This window comes from Strix aluco, chromosome 5 (assembly GCF_031877795.1).
Source record: "Strix aluco isolate bStrAlu1 chromosome 5, bStrAlu1.hap1, whole genome shotgun sequence".
In the NCBI taxonomy this organism is placed as follows: Eukaryota; Metazoa; Chordata; class Aves; order Strigiformes; family Strigidae; genus Strix; species Strix aluco.
The window spans coordinates 62,419,388-62,437,449 of NC_133935.1; the positions used below are offsets into that span (position 1 = coordinate 62,419,388).

Genomic DNA, 18,062 nt, shown 5'->3' on the forward strand with positions numbered 1-18,062 from the left:
TAAACTGTTTATTTGTGAGGAAAGACTTTCGATATTCAATAGAACCTCAGTTCACATAATGGATCTAATAGGGGAAAGTGGTTATTCTCTTATTTTGTACATTATGAAAACCTGAACTCGTTAAAAACAAATCATCAATAAACATTCAGATACACACTGAAAAATAGTTCTAACAATGTCACAAGTGATAATGTTGTTTTAACAAAATCAAAATTGGATCTGATTAGTAATTTTCTACAGTTTCTGACTTATTACAGCTTTCCAGGTAAAGGATGGTGATCAGAATTCAACAGTATTTTGAAGACTACTGTGACTATAGCCAGCAAAATTATTTTGTTTTTCTTTAAAGTGATGTCACTAGAAAAATGAAATTATTTTTACAAATAGAACTATGTATTTCTTATCTGCAGTTCTTCCTTCTTTGGTACCATAAGATTCATGTTAAGTAATGTCATTGTGTAGTAGCACAGCTTTAAAAAATGTCTTTTGAAACCTGGAAAGTTATAGTTATGACCCTGCCAGGGAGAGCTTCCCCATACCAGTGTGACATAGACTGTAGCCTGAACAACTTGTTTCTGCAGTGTTGTTGTTGCTATGGGAACAGATGCGAAATGCTTACTGCTGTACTATAACACAATTAAGCATATTACAGTCTCTTTAATTTCATTCTTTAGGAGTCACCACAAACAAAGATAGAGTATAAGTCTGGGTGGACCTTCACTTACCTTCAAATGACAATTTCAAATTAATATTGCAGGATATTCTTTCACCTATTTTAACTGCTTCCTTCTCCTACAGTTCTCATACCAAAAGGGAAAAAAAAGGAACTCTGTCTCCTAAAGATATCCAACAAATTACTGCATTTAAAAGATGGAAAGACAAAAATTTGGGCTTAGGGGCTTTCTGAGCCAGCAGGTCATAATTAGTAGATCTTGACAATTCCAGGCTAGTAACAGTGGAAAATTCTTGAATGAGAATATGCCAGTTCCTCCTACATCATGGACTTACATATTTCATTATCTCTTTTTAAATAGCTGGGATAAGCTAATAACTAGTCTAGATGTAAATATTTCTTATAATGGTGATTCTAGCTCCCTTATTTGTAGTTTGTACTATAAAACAGCTGCTTTGCTTTTTTTTTTCTTCTCCCTTCTAGTTTTTACACTACTTAATGAGTTATTGAGCTGTTGTCTTCAAAAGAAAGCTCCATTGTTTCAGGGAAGAGGACAAAAAACCAAACACCCCCCCCCCAAAAAAAACAAAACCAAAAAAACCCCAACATAACATTTACTACAGAGAAACATAGCTTGTAAACAGACAGAAAAATTAGGGGAATTTCCATGGCTCCACTAAGTCTAAATTCTTTTACTATGCTTTAAGTATCTCTAATGTCTCACTGACTCAGATATAATTCTGTCCCTAGTCTGTTACTTTTGTTACCTAGCTCTTCCCACAGTCCACTAATGAAACCCTAGTCTAGAGAAATAATTACTCTGAAATTGCATTCTGGAAGGAAGGAAGGAAGAAATGAAGAAGTGAAGACAGGAAGTGAAGGGGGAAAGTAAGCAACCAAGCAAAGCAAAGCAGCAGGTGGAAAGAGGAATATCAGATTGAGTCCTTGCTGCCTCTCAGCTAGGGAAAACCATTCAAATAGTGATACTGTGCTATGCTGTACTAAGTACACTTTCAGAACAAACAAAACTTGCATTTTTAACAAATTCCTCATTGAGTTTTATTAGTTCAATTGAAATCCAAATCCATCTGAAACACAAAAATCTGGTTTGGAAAGCCACATAAACTGAAAATATATAAAGGTTTCTTATATTTGCTAAATAAGAATTCAGTATTTTGCAGAGCTCAGGTGAAAACACTCTCTACCTTTCATAATTTGCATCTCTTAGGTAGTCCAGAAAATGTAAAGGAAAGTGGTTAAATCAGCCATGTGAAAATTTTGACACCTTGTTCATGATTACAATGTTCACAATCTTTTAAGAGCCAACATGTAAAGCTGTCCCAACTGGAAGGTCCCTGACAGCTTTTGCACACCAAGGCATTAGGACACTGTGGCAGTGTGCCAGGTATACACTAGATGGGTTGCCATGAGCACAGCACCTAACCACAAGCCTTTGCTTAACTGGAAATGCTCTTTATTACTTGATCCATGCCCATCTCATCCATAGTATACTGCCCTGCTACCTCAAATACCACCAGATACTGCTATTTGAAAGCTACTTGGCTTACCATTATACCCTTGAATTCCATACTCATAGTTTATACACAAGTTACGTTAGCAGTAGAAACAAGATCCTCTGCAATCTTCTTGTCCCCTGCAGATGATTGAAAGAAAATAATAAATCCAAAGGTTTAGCGATTGATCATCTTCCATGGTCTAGTTGAAAGCGGTGAAGAAGTACAGTATCATCAAGATCTCTGAATCCTGCTGAATGGAGATAGTAAAATAAAATACATTAATTCTGTCAGCTGAGGAAAAGTTTTCAGTTTTGAAACTCTGTATGGAACCAGGGCATTCATTCATCAGGAATACTAAAAAGTGTTGGCAACAAGTGAACTTTTTAGGGATAGAAGAGCAAGGAATAGCAGGAATAAACACTTTGAACTGACCATAAAGAAATAGTTGAACTGTCAAGCAGATTGGCTTCTGATGGAGATAAGTGACAGTCAGGGACAGCATGTTTACAGAGCTTCCAAAAGGTGGAAATACCTGAGAAACAAAGACAGCTGTGGTATGGTCCAAGCACCATGACTTTTTTATGTTCAAATAATGATCACTCTTGTTCAAAATACTATTGCTAGTACCTCTATTACCATCACTGTTATTGATCATTATAATTTTTAAAAGCTTGTGTGCTTCTGTGTCCCTGAAACCTAGTTGAGGCCTGGACTGTTCCCAGCAGGAGCAGTTAGCTGGACTGACATTTGATGACCACTGGGAGAGCTGGCAGAAGCCAGGTAGAAGCTATGGCCACAAAGACTGTCAAGGAGGCAGCAGCTATTGTTTCAAGGCACTGGGATAAAAGCTGTGCTGTGATTTGTCAGCATTATTCCAGTCTCACACACAGTAACCATTCAGCACATTTTTCATTCTTTGGTAACCTCAACGTCCACACAAAACTTGTGATGAAGTCTCCTCAAAGGCTCACAACAGGTTGGGTGTTGCTGTCATGTCAATCACCTGGACAGTTCTCTGCTCATGATTCTTTTTGAGGAAAGCACTGGCTACATCCATTGGTCAGAAAATCAGTTCAAAACTCTGACGCTAACACTTGGAGAAGGGAGTATATAAAAGCAGAAGACTACAGCGGGGACTGCAAAATATTTCAGCTTCAGATTCAGTGAATCCTTAATTCATGTCACAACAGTTTTTCAGTAATGATTCATGTGTGTTTCAACAGAATATCTACAAATTGGTAGGCCATCTGTTAGGATGAGAGAAATCAAATGGAATTGGGTAAGAAAATGAAGGAATAGTAATGAATTATTTCTATGTATTTGCTATTTCTGAATGGATATATGATTCACTTCTATTTATTATGTTAATTTATTGCCTTTGGGAACAAAGCAATGATCCTCTTATAGAGGGACAGTTATTTTAACTGGCATGTGACATATGTTTAAAAGATGAATAGAGTGGGACTAACTCACAGAAGGACACAAGCTCCTAAATCTATCCGGAAAATTCCTTTAAGTGCCTGAATCTACTCTAAGTGACTAGAGCAACCTGCTAGGCAACTGGCTCTAGTCTGGCTAGCTTGAGCAGGGCAGTTGGACCAGATGACCTCCAGAGGTTCCTTCCAACCTTAACCATGCTGTGATTCTGTAATCCAAAATTTAGATTCTAAAAACTCACATTCAACAACTGTAATTATAGAATACCTTAGCTTCCCCTGAGTAGGGATTGCTTTAAATATTACCAGAACTAGCTATATATGGACAACAATGAAAAGTTATTTGTTCCTTTTTTCCACATTGTCTGCTAGGCTAAGTTCAGTAGACAGTCACAGGAGGCTTGTTGGCTGACACAAGATGTGTTACTGTCACAAGAGGATATGTTGTTTTCTCCAGCTTTAACAGTAAAGAAAGGCACTTCCAGATTTTGGAGATGTCCCATATAAAAAGGCATTTCATCTTTGTCTCCCACTACCCATGTTAGTGTTAACACCAGGCTTGTTTCTGTTCTGCAGACTGGTGAAGCAAGACCAATACTCTCTGGTTCAACTATTTAATTCAGTAGAAAATGATTACATGTTCAGTATTCAATATTTAAGCATGACTTCACAGGCTAGTGGAGAGGGAAAGAATCTTTGATTATCTGCTCTACTGAATACTTAGCATAGAGTAGTGATCATTTACTGGCACCTAGTCTCTTTGTTTGGAGGAGCATGCTATACACTGGAAGTTGTTTATGTTTGCTGATCCAACAAAAATGTATTTATCTCATGGGGAAAAAAGACATTTTCTTCAGGAAGTAGTGATGGAAAGCTATTTCTTTATAACTTATTGTATTGTGTGGAAGTTTTGAGGGAACAGATGAGAAAAAGAAGGACAGAAAAACAAACTCTCTTCTCCTTCCAGACATGTTCAGTCAAAGAGGCTGGAATAAGCAGCTGGTGTCAGGAGCCAGTGTACAGGAATGATATCCTGTAATTGGGACTGTCTGGGTTCAAGCCCTGTTTCCACTGTGTCTTATGAGATACCTCAATGCCTCCTTTGGCTACCTGTTGTCTTTTATGGATCTTATCTTCATAAATGAGCTCTTATTTCTGTTATTGACTTTAATTCTGCAGACCTAATTTTCTCCAGGCATTTATGGGAAGCTTAAGCACTGGGACTGGGATGGGGGATTCCACTAGGCAGCAAAATGCTTTAAAGAGTCAGTACAATGCTACCCATTGCAATGTTTAAATCTTTTAATGGATCTAATCCCAAAGTACTACTGTTCCCAAGAAAGAGTACAATTTACAGTAAAATGGGAATATGTGAGATGAAGAAGATATTTTATTGCTCTTTCCTTGTTCACTTGTAAAATACAAGGGTCAAAAGTATCTTGTTACGGCCCTAAGCACTAAGAAAAATAAAGGAGAATAGCTTCAGAGTTTTCAGCTCATCAGGTAATTTTATGTCCCTGGACAAATGTGTTGGCTTTCTTCTGTAGTTCAAGAGTACAGTCCTAGCATTCACTTGTTTTCTGTATGTATACATCAGATTATGCCTGTTGAAACTATCTGTGGCCACATATTTCACAGTTCTGGTTGTGGTTACTTAGGATTATCAGCAAGATCAATGCAGGGGATGTGGTGAAAAATAAAAATAGTGTTTTTTATTAAAACCATTGCAGTCTACAATGATTACCAAATTATAAAATAAATTTCAGATCTGGAGCCAACTATTGCAGTTTTACATATTCTAAACATCCATAAATGAGACCAGGAATCTCTGACTATATCAACTAATTGGAATCAGGCCCACTTCTATGAATGGTAGGACAGAGTATGCTATATGTTTATCTTTTTAAAAATCATTTGGAGCATCACTTGTTATCTCATTACTGTCTTTATATCTTTATATGGGATAATAGAGCCTCTCGTATATATTTCAGTGGATCTTTCACTGCTTTTGCCAAACAACAGATTTATGTTTCAAAACAAAGATTTGATTTTGTGGAAATGCTTCTCCATTTATACAGGCAGGTGTGCCTGATAGGTGAACCTAGCTGCAGCACTAACGTTGACTCTGAAGCTTAAAGAAAATCCACTCCCTTCAACTGTTTCAGTTTAGGGCATTCAAACACCAGTGGATATTATTCAAAACAGATGTTCTTTATATCAGAAATATAAAGAACAACTTCAGTTTGGGAAACCATAAAAAAGAAAATAAGTACATTCTGTACCCGGTCATTATTGATTACTTTTATTTTAGTGAAATAAATGTTCAGTTAAACTGATACTTCAAATAAAATGGACAACCAATACTGAAGTAAAATAGAACAATGACATTTATCCAGGTTGCTTTTCCATTTCTTTCTTTCTCCCTTCTTTTTTTCTGCTACAATTCAAGAAGTTAATGCTGCTATAAAATTCACAACACAATCATTCCTCTCATGCAGAAGCTTTGTTTGTTTCCTTGCTAACAGCTCACATAATTTCACATCTGTTTTTTATCTTCCATTTAAAATAATTATGTAGAAATTAGTTTATATAGGCATATCAATGGAGAAATCTAAGGTAAATATTTTGATTTGCATATCGTATGCTCATGTTTTTTAAATATCCATTTATCTTTTTATTGTCACTGCAGTGAATCTAAAATCCATATTACAAATTTCAGTGTTAAACACCATCCTTAGAATCTGCTTGCTCTAAGATCATTAGTTTGTGACTATGAAGAGATCAATTGACACTTCTGTTGTTAGTACACAAATAGTCTGAACAACCACATACTTAGAAAGTATGTGAAATTCTTCACTGCTCTTACCTTGTATATATGTCTCAGTTTTCCATCATAACTGGCATATGCAGAGAAAGGAAAAATTAATGGTGTGCTAGAGACTCAGGAGTAAGGCACTTGAAAAGGCACTGCAGTAGATATAATTTTCATTTATTTTTATTGCTGGATCATGCTCTGTGTTATCACTATGTCAGTGTCACATTTTCTATATGCGTTACCTCTGCAGCCATCATTGCTCAAATCTTCACTTCAGCTTATTTCTAAAGAACATGTTTATTTTAAGGCTACAAATATATCCTTATAACTAATTAATGGTTAATCAATCACAAAAAATCCTCTTATTTCCAGTGTGAAAAGACAAAAAGAAAAACTGAAAAGTATAATTACATTATCTTGCTGTCAGAAGAAAAGATGAGAAAGGGGAGGTGGTAGGATCTTCCTGGTGCCATCCTCTTGCTGGGAGCCTGCCACGACTGGGGGAGTTCCAGGGAGGGCAGTGCTGCTGGCCAAGCTTGCACTGGGACTGCCAACAGAGACCAAGGGGACAGTTACTAGAAGGGACAATCGATGACTGTGGGCTTACAGGTGTCTTAAGGCTGACTGGCAATACAGATGTACTTTTGGAGAGTGCCTTCCTGCATCATCATCATTCCTATTTATCCACTACAGTTTTGTTTCCTTCTGCCTTAGCTCCGGATAATCACTGCAGAAACTCACTCATTTCATTGCTCAATTGCCTTCATGTGTCCTCCCTGGAACTGTCCTGCCTGCATGTTGCATGCAGATGCTTCACCTCATATCTCACATTCCATTCCTAATTCTTCATTGATTCTTCATCTCTACTTGTGTTTTTTGACATTGACAGCTGTTGTTTGATCTCAGGCAAATCAAACACTTGTGAATTCATCTCATTCTTAATCTTTACAAGTTACACAACCTAGCAAAATATTTCTAGTGCATGAAACTCAAGCAATGAAAGTGAATATGTGTACCCCACAGGGAACTGCAAAAAAAGTGGAGGTGACAACGTGTATCTGCAATGAATTATATGAGTTTCATGTAAAGTGTGATTCAGCTGCTTTTAGCATATCAGTATAAACTGGTGCAAGTGTGGGGAGAAATAGACTAATATTTCTTCTACATCATCTTCAGCACCATCAGCTGTTGTGGAAAAACAATAAAAAGGGGAAATGATCCCCCAGTAAAATTATTTCTGATTTTACAATGTCCCTTTTGTGCAAAAAATATGATCCTGAACACAGAATTTTCATGTCAACTTTCAGCCCAGAGCAAAGATTTATTGATGAGTTATAAGCCCCTGAAAATAGGGAATTATAATGTAAATCCTGAGAAGATCCTTAGCTATAGTGGTACAAATGACAATAGTATAATAAGTAGCTTACCACATATTGTTATGTTAATAAATATCTACAAGATAAAACATACTATTTTAATATTCTAAATGCATATAATCAATGTGTTAATATATTACAATACACTTTCCTGAAATACAGCAATGCACACACAAATCTGAGGCAATATGCTGTTAGAATGTCCCAGCTAACTAGAAATAAGTAAAATGCATAGGTGATATCAGTATAAATGCATAGATACATCAGCTCCCTCCTTTTACCTTTTGATCTTGTTTTTATTAAAACTTTGCTGAGTGTTTGAGTTTTTTACTTTTACATACAATAGAGAAATAATATGAATACTAAAATAATTTACAATGTCTTCCAGAATTGTTACCTGGTACCCGATTATATCAAAATATAAAATAAAATTTATATAGTCTTGTGGGTACTGTTGATAAACAATCAAATACAAAATAATTACTTCAAGACATTTTACAATTTTGGTCTAACAAAATCAAGAAGATATTTTGGAGGTTCCTATGGAACAGGTGAAAACTCAGATCTTCATAATCTAAATTAAGGTTTCCTAATGTTGTGATATGAAGTAGAGAAAGAAATTGAAGTTGTAAAATAGTTTATTCCTAAATGTTTTAAGACTCCTCAGAATGAAAGCTAACCTATGGTTTTAATCTGACCATTCATTTTTCTTGCCTAAGGACAAGTCCTCATGGCCATGAATATAACACTAGCAACAGAAACTCAGGACTTTAATTTCTTATCTCAAGGGAATAGCTTATTTCTCTACTTCAGCTTTATCATCCTAAAAAATCTTGTTTATTTAGGGAATGCTGGTACTTATTAGATAGATTAATGTTTCACAGTGATGATGCACATTAAGTGTATTTAAAGCTTCTGAAAGCATATACTTCTAAAACTCTTTTAACAAAGTAATTAAGTTATTTGGAGAGTTGTCTATAAAGCTGTTGAAGACCATTTGCTGTACTGAGGTTTTTGACTGCCTTGTTTAAAGTGAAAGTTTCCAATGTATGTCATGATACATCATACCAATACATGTGCAAAACATGTACAGTATTTTTACATTTCAGCTTAGTCAGTGAAAAAGTAGACTATGGAGTCTCCTAATGTGCTCTTCACACCAAGAACCTCATTTTAAATCTGCCAGCAGTCAAAAGTCCGACAGCCTAAGCTATCTTTATATCTTTTTGCAGTCCTCAATCTTGTCATCCTCAGCAAAGAATCCAGACACTGAATCATGGGAACTTAAAAGCCCCACGTCCTCACTAAATCATGAGAGGAGACAAACTGAAAGACTGTCATTGGAAAAGTGGGGGTTCCACATCTCTCATTTTACCTTTTCTCAATACAGCCTAAAATGTCTGTGTCCTTGGTAGCTAAACTGTATGCGATTTTTAACTATTCTATTAACAAATTCCCATTCACTAGTATCTTGCTCTCATTCAGTTGACAAACATTTATCATGCAGTCTCTTTCTCTCCCTTCACTGTATTAATTTTATGGGCAGTGTGACCTTCCTAAAACAGAAAGTCAGAATAGGAAGCAGTAAAGAAAAAGCACTAATCCCAAAGCTGGGCTGCTAGACTTCTGCCTGGAAAATCCTGTGCAGAAATATTAGTATATGGTCTGTGAAACCAGGGAACCAGATGCACCCCTTAGAAAAAGTGAATAGATACATTTATTCTGAAGTGATATTTTGTTAAATATATATGCAAAATGTTTAGACTATCTGTTAACACAAGAGAATTAATAATTGCAGTGAGATACAGTTTTGCTGCATACTGCTATGTTTCCTACCCATATCCTCTTATTCTGTATATTGTCTGAATATGGTATCAGATTTTTCGCCAGATACCTCCAGAGAGACCTGTGACATTAGAGCCTTCTCCATCCAAATAAACTTCCTACAGCTTTACCTACACCTCAGTTCAGCCAGATAGTTCTATGAGTGTGGAAATTAACATAACTGCCAAGTTATAGGGCAAGCGTAAAGTCTTGCACCTGCGAAAAACATAATCCAGAAGTGCAGCACAGACTGGGACAACAAGCTCGATATGAGTGAACAGTGTGCTGCAGAGGCAAAGAAAGCCAACAGGGTGCTGGGTTGCATCAACAAGGGCATCACCAGCAGAGACAAAAAAGTCATTATCCCATTCTACTCAGCATTTGTCAGGCCCCACCTGGAATACTGTGTTCAGTTTTGGTCCCGCTGTGCAAAAAGCTGTGGACAGGTTGGACAGGGTCTAGAGAAGGGCCACAAAGATGATCAAAGGACTGGGAAACCTGTCATATGGAGAAAGGCTGAGAGAACTGGGTTTGTTCAGCCTTGAGAAGAGAAGGCTTAAGGGGGAGACCTTATCACCATGTTCCAGTGTTTAAAGGGTCACCACAAAGAAGATGGAGACTCTCTTTTTATAAGGAGTCACATGGAAAAGATGAGGGGTAATGGGTACAAGTTACACCTGGGGAGATTCCAATAATCTGGGGACACTGATAATTTAGGGCTAGTGGACAATAATGTTAGCATATGAACTTGCATTAACCCTATAGGGAAAGAGAGTTGCTCAGTTATAGGAATAGAGGACCATAAGTATAAATAACATGGGAAAGTCTGAAGGTGTCAAGAACCACAGAGTGTAAGGGCCAGTGCTGGAGGCACCAAGCTGACAGACATGGAGAGACTGTGTTATCTTTCATGTGGGGCAGGGAAGTTGTGAAATTTGTAAAAGGGCATATATGTGTAATTAAAGTGTTTTAGTATCCAAGCCCATTTTATTCTCTGTCATTTGGTCTTGCATGGCAGAAGAGAGTCAGCATGGTTTAACAAGTGCTTACTTGTTTGGTTATATCACCGGTCCTTTTGATTTTTTTTCCCAACATGTTTCTCTGTAGCTGATTTATTCTTCATGCTGAATATTCTTTTTAATAGTGTAAATATTTCAGTGCTGTCTTTGACAAGCAAGCAGATGTTTTTATTGTCATGAAGGAATGTGTCTGGATGAAAGGAGAGGAATATCTTCTCTGCTTCTCCTTAGGCCTTTAAGGGCTAAACAGACAAAATATTCTTATCAGTTTAGTGAACAGGTAAATAATTTCAACATTTCTGGAAAGCATAAAAAATAATACTTGAAGGCATGTTTTACTCCACCCACCTGTGATGTTGGAAATAGTAGAAATGTACAAATTTCAAAGAATTCAACATAGCAGAATTAAAAGCTATATCTTCGACACAGTAATGAAACAGTTTGTGCCTTTGGGGAGATTTGAAGATCTTAGAGTGAGATTTTAGCATGTTTTCCCTCACTGAATATGTGTCTTTATTGTCCTGTCCAGCATCACTGTATTATCTGGGTAACAGAGAAGTGACCACAGAGCTTTTCTCCTTCAGGCACCGCAAAGTGGTCAAAAGGGAAATGTCAGTAGTTGATGAAGTTTTGTTTGACAGTGTGTACAAACTCATTGACTCAATATCCTGGCACAGTTCTCAATTGAATTTTTAATAGGCACATGCCCATATTAACTACCTATATGCACAAACAACAGCCTCATTGGTTGATTTTGCAGACATGTAAAGATAAAATGTTTGGAAATCTTTCTCCATATCTTACATAAGACACACTGTTGCTTCAGGAGGGACTCCTATTCTGCCTTTGCCTTTCTGTAAAGAGTCAGTGACAATAAATAAGAGTTTCACTTCGGTACCAGTCAAATTTATACTTTCCCATAAGCATTAAATTAATTTGAAAGTGTACTGTGCTTTTATAGAACCACAAAGATTATTTTTATGATAGTATTTTAAATCTTCATTCAAACATACTAACTGAAAGCCTTTCACGAACACCGTATTTTTCACTGAAAATTGTTCAGAAAGAATGTGTTGTCTCCTACTCCTTTTGCTATGCATAAAATGCATTTAAAAGAAAGTCATTCCTGAGAATTTAAGCCCATAGAAAAAAAAACTGATTTGAACCTGATCTGAAGAAAAATATATGGTTGTTATATTCAATTTTCATGCATGGACATTTCCTTGCCCCATAAATCATGTTGCATTTTCTGTTTTAGATGTAAAAATACTGTATACATGGATATTCCACATTTTTAAAAGCATAATTCCTACTTTACTAATTGTCATGGTTTGACTTCAGCCAGCAACTAAGCACCACCCAGCTACTCGTTCAACTCCCCCGTGGTGGGATGGGGAAGAGCAAAAGTGAGAAAACTCGTGGGTTGAGATAGAAGCTGTTTAATAAGTAAAGCAAAAGCTGCACAGCTTTTATTGCTGAGCATGATGCCATATGGTATGGAATATCCCTTTGGTCAGTTGGGGTCAGCTGTCCTGGCTGTGTCCCCTCCCAACTTCTTGAGCAACCCCAGCCTCCTCGCTGGTGAGGTGGGGTGAGAGGCAGAAAAGGCCTTGACTCTGTGTAAGCACTGCTCAGCTGTACTGAAAACATCCCTGTGTTATCAACACTGTTTTCATCACAAATCCAAACCATAACCCCATACTAGATACTGTGAAGAAAATTAACTCTATCCCAGCCAAAACCAGCACACTAATGTAGTTGTTTGTCCATGGTACAAACATTTTTAGAAAAAATAATATTTTAAAATAGAACTGCTACAACAAGCCTATAATCAGCCAGTCAATAAATACGCATCTCACATTTCCTTGCTATTGCAGTAAGAAAGAGAAATAAAGGACAAAGCCAACCACAATCAATAGCTAATTTCACTAAGAAGAATAGACAGTAGTCTGGTATCTGTATGTCTATGTGGTGTGCTCACTTTGGATGAATCATCACATAGAAAGTTATATATTGGCTGAACAGAGTAAGTGAAAAGAGAAGTATGGGAGAATGTAATTTAATTTTGAACTTAGAGTACATGATGAAACGTGTAAATAACACAACTTATTCAGAGAAACTAAAAAATACAGCCAAATAATACAGGGTCTCAAAAAAAGTTTCAAAAATGTTTGTGATACAAAGACAGTTGCAAGATATGAACAAAAAAAGAAGCTGAGGGCTGCCATTTCTTGCTTTCAGTGGGTTATGATGTAACAAATTTATGTAATTAACTATTTGTACATTCAGTTGAACAACAATGCTAACAGGAGAATTTTCTAAATATAAACATTGTTTTAATATAGTTCTTGGGTTTTGTTATTTAGATTTCATAAAACAGCACATTTATGTTATGGTACTATAACTTCAAACTCTTTATAGTATCCTGCCGATCTTATGAGAGCAATAAATACAGATGTCCTCATTTTATTAAGATAGAAGTACCTTATTTTACTAATGTACATTCTTGAGTTATTTACATTTACAGCATAAAGATAACTGTGTTAAAGATGCATACAGCTAAAGATCAAAAATTCGGCGGCAGCGTTCCAAACCTAGTGATTGATTCTCTCACAAAATCAGTTTTACAATGAATATAAATTGGTGAAAACACAAAGAAGTAAGCCAACAGAAGGTCTCAAATGCAGGTGAAATTAAAAATAAATATTAAGGTTTCAAAAAGTCCATTCTCTCATTCTCACTTTGAAATAGATCAAGTGGAAATAGAGATAACAATTGCAGTTTTCAATCCAATATCTCCGCTCAGAGGTTTTTTTGATCCTAAATTTTACTCTTTCAAGGCTAAAAACACATTGAAAAGTTGTACTTCAGCTAAAATTAAGCAAGCTGATTTGTTTATTTATCATATGTCTGAGCCACAACATTATCCTCTCTGATGTAGGTAATTACAAAAATTAAGTTAAATTGATTTTCATGCCCAGAGGGCTAACGTTCAGAAAGGCAAATCCACAAACAGAACCCAAGTTCTGGACAAGGTCTAAAAGGAAAGAGTTAATGAAAATATTCCCGGGAAACAAGACAAAAAGCAAAGAGGCAGTTTTGGCATTCTTGCTTGCCCCATCTCTCTAACACTTATCACATACTGAGCTTGGAGTGAAAGGCATGTAAAGCAGCTCGATGCACTAAAGCTCAGGTCACAGTGCTGAGCACACGTTCAGATATCCTGCAGACACAGGCCACTTATATACCACAGAATTAAATATGCCTGAGAATACTGAAGGCACAGAGATCATTCACAGATGGCAGCATCTACACTAAGAAATTGCCAAGGCTGGGTAGCTAAAGGCAAACTGTCCACTGGGTATTCTCCTGAGCTGCTTTGACTGACAGAACATGCCAGGGAGTTGTTGGGGGACATCAATAGTTGAAACAGACCAAGAGTTTTTTAGGGAGTGTGTTGAGAGTTGTCTAGCAAGGACAATAATGTTCCCATGCCCCAAGGGATCCCAAAGCATACTAGAACTGACTAGTATAGATGCATACAGGCAGACTGCCATGGACAGTATTACACAGACACAGAAGCTTGAAGTCTTTAACTGTAAGACCAGTCATGAACTTCTAAAAGTGCTTCTTAGCTCTAATTTAGAGCAGGCTGTCACTACACAAAATATTTAATGACAGTGAAGCTTAAAATTTTTTACTGTGAGGGTGACTGAGCACTGGAACTGCTTGTGCAGAGAGACTGTGGAGTCTCCATCCTTTGAGATGTTCAAAATCCATTTGGACACAGTCCTGGAAAACTGGCTCTAGGTGGCTCTGCTTAAGCAGATGGATGGACCAGGTGACCTCTAGATGCCTCTCTCAGCCTCAGCCATTCTGTGATTCTGTAAAATGTTCTCACTTCCATGTCATAGCAGTCTACCCTTCCTGTTGTGTCAGCTCAACTCCTTGTGAGCTTTTGCTCTGAACTCACCATAAAACACCCAGATTTCAAACAAAAGAACAGTTTTTATTTCACTTGTATTGCAGGGTTGCTTGTAATCCAGATCAATACACACTAGTGTGAACTAGATCATGGGAATGACTGGAGTTCAAACAGTCCTGCAATACAAATGAGCAACAAGCCATAGGGCAGGACTGGGATTGAATGGCAAGGAATGGCAAGGCAGAAATGCTGTAAACTTCAGTTATTGCCAAAGCTTCTGCATCATGAAACTTGGCCCTTATGAGCTTTTGAGTCCATCTCATGCAACAGAAGATATTAACTTAAAAAGCTTCCTTCTTTTTACCCTCATCTGGTCCAGTTTCTTTGAAACAGACTAGGAGCACTTGCACAACCATGTACAGCTGATGATAAGCACTTCGAGAAGCAGTGTTGTCTGAGTAATTTTCAACTGCCTCATTTGAAGCAGAGTACCTCACTGTAACAATGAGGATATCTGAAACATATGCTGGCACATTAAAAGTGAATGTAAATTAATTTAATGAAAACTCATGTTTGAACAGGGAGACAGATACTGTTGGCCAGTAGGAAATGCTGAACAATACTTGTCTTTCAGGTTTGGAATCAGAGTCCAGAATTTGGTCTCCTCTATATACACTGAGCAAGATTCAGTGTTTTAAAAGGCCAGGAAAACTGTCTATTTTTGTGTAGACACTCAAAACACACAGGAAAAGTACAATGTTCTAGGTCTTCCATAGATGAAGGAAATTTAATCTGTTACTTTTCATCTTCCAGGAGTGTCTGACTATAACCAGGCTATCATCTCTAAGGATATCCTGTATAACCTCTACACTGGGACCTCTGGTCATGAGTCATGGGGTCCTATGCCAAGGAGCAGAGTGAGATGTAGTCTGATGGGGTACTTGGAAGGAAAGGGGAAGATGGAGTTAACATTCCTCTCAGGACGGAATTCAGGTTTCTTCTTGGTTATTTCAGCTTGTTGCTTGGTTATATCAAAATGAGGTTTCTTCCTTGTAACAGAACAGTTGTTGGTTGTTTTTATTAGACATATAGTGCCATGCATTTTATGCTGTTACAATTGAAAATATTTTTATTGTAGGCATCCATCTTTTTTCTTTTTTTTTTTTTTTTTTTTTCTGGATACAGCATTCCCTCTATTGACAATGTCTTCTCAATATCATTGTTATTAGTAAATTTTGTACTTCTACTTATTTTTCCAAGGTCGCAAATGGAAATAGTAACTGACATTGTTCACAAGACTAATACTAGAAACTTCCACTGGCAGTATCCCTCTAGCTTGCTCTGTCTGTGTCTACTCTTTAGCCAGTACCTGATCACTTTACCATTCCTCCATTACTATTTATTGCTAAACTAATAGTTTTCCAAGTGATATCATTTCAAATGGTTTACTGATGTGTAAGCATATAAATTTCAGTAGAATTGCTATCTAATAGACTTGCTATATGGTAAGTATAGTATGTAAACTTACTTTATTTCCTTTATCTCGAAAATGATCTAGTTTAATATTAAAAGATATGAGCTTTATCTCACACCATTTCCTTTTGGCAAACCCCATTTGCATTTATAATTTGGAGTTTTGTGTATAGGTCAAATCAGTAGTTAATCTTACTATCTGTGCAAAGGAAAGATGTGATGGCATTAGAGTTGGCTAGACAGCAACTCAGTTCTAGCTAGAGAATTGGAACAGGAAAAACAGGCATAGAAAACAAAGGGAAGAAAGAGACTAATGGCTTTATTTTTTCAGTAATTCTATACTTGATAAATAACCTTTCTTACTGAGTAGATAATTGTAATCTTATAAGCATCTCGTGCTTCACATGCTGTTTGAAGGCAAAAAATGAAGAAAAATTAACAAGAAGACAAATGCTTCTTTCATAAGAATATATGTAAAAGAAAATATAACCATATAAGCTCATGAATTACTAAATTTATTCATAATTTTATGCTAGCTCAAAATAAAACTTTAAAATGGAATTTGGGTGAAAAATATATGGGCAAAGGAATAGCTTTGCAATTCCATTTGTGTAAGAAAACACTCATGAATGATATTTATGATTTTTTCAAGTGGAAGTGGTTGCCTGCAGGAATTGAAATAGTGCTATTGAAGTCAATAGATAATTTTTCTACATGGTGAACAGATAAATATGTCAATGATGGTCAAAGACAGATCCTATAAGAAAAAATATTACCGGCACAAATCTCTGTTAACATTTTTCCATTGTTCTAATTTCTAATTTGATAATACCCATTTGCTTGTTTGGTTTATTTCTTTGCCTTTTTTCATCTTCACTAAGTAATCTTTGCTCATGATTCAGTTTTATGAAGTATCCTTTAATTGACAGTCATTTTCAATGGACTGAAAATGTACTTGCAGATTCATTGAATTACATTAGATTCACTCAACAGTTCAAGTGGTTTTGACAAACTAAATTATACACCATAAGTGTGTGGATTTTTATCCTTTTTGTCGTAACTGCTTTTCCATGTCATTTCACAAAATATCTCTAACATTATGTATATATTTGCTAATTTAAAAAGTTATGAGATGATAAATAAAATCCTTATCTGTATAAAGGCAGCTTTGGACACGTGACAATGAGCAGGTTCTCAGAACCTCAAACTAAATCCTCAATCATACGTATATCAACTGACAAATCAAGTGCTATTTGTGGCTTTTAGAATACATGAGACAAGGAACTGCAAGATGAATAGGACATACTCTGGGACCTGCTTTTGCATCTTTAGATGAGATTCAAAAGAGAATATCTAATTAAGGTGCAGACTATGACACCTTTAAATTCTTCCCTGTTTTTCTGTAGGGTACATTCAAGAACATATTTGTTTATTTTTGGGCTTGAGTCATAAGAGTGCATACAAAAGTTGATTGCTGGGGCGGGGCGGGGGGGTGTGTGGTGTATGAACCCACAGAAGTCACTCAGAGTAAGACTACATAGTACCAATCTTGTTTGTTTCTCTCTCACTGCACAAGTCTGAACCAGGTTGTACTCCCTCCACACTTTTGTGACAGTATTCCTGACAGTCACACAACCCCGACTCCATACTCCTTCTTCTCATCCAATCCTCATGAATGACGAAGTTAGTCAACAGCTGTTACTTCTTCCCTTCTCCCTTCTTCATCATGCTCACATGCAGAATCTGACAAAATGAAGAATTGGCACAAACCGTAGAGGACATCTTCATATTTATGATTTTCATCCATACATGTGCAACAGACTTCATAACTGAACCCAAGTAAAAAGTATTAAAATTAGTATTTTTAGGAATGTGAACTGCATTTAAATTAGTATTTATTTGGATACTGAACAGCAAAACTTTCTTTTCTCAGAGATTCAAACTGAAAGCTCTTTCACAACTGGAAAGCCATGCGGGAAGCCATCCCAAACTGTGAGAGCTAAC

General features: G+C 36.5%; 1 long non-coding RNA gene across 9 annotated transcripts in view; it reads right to left on the reverse strand.

Annotated features, from left to right (window-relative positions):
- Window positions 1-12,689: 12,689 nt before the first annotated feature.
- Window positions 12,690-18,062, reverse strand: part of LOC141924673 (uncharacterized) — a 38,601-nt gene continuing 33,228 nt past the window's right edge. For 6 of the 9 annotated variants that reach the window (XR_012623634.1, XR_012623633.1, XR_012623635.1 and 3 more), the window contains one exon: window positions 12,690-17,801. This is a non-coding gene — a long non-coding RNA (uncharacterized LOC141924673). Of the gene's footprint in view, window positions 17,888-18,062 lie in introns of all 9 variants that reach the window. The other 3 variants (XR_012623638.1, XR_012623637.1, XR_012623636.1) reach the window with 1 other exon arrangement.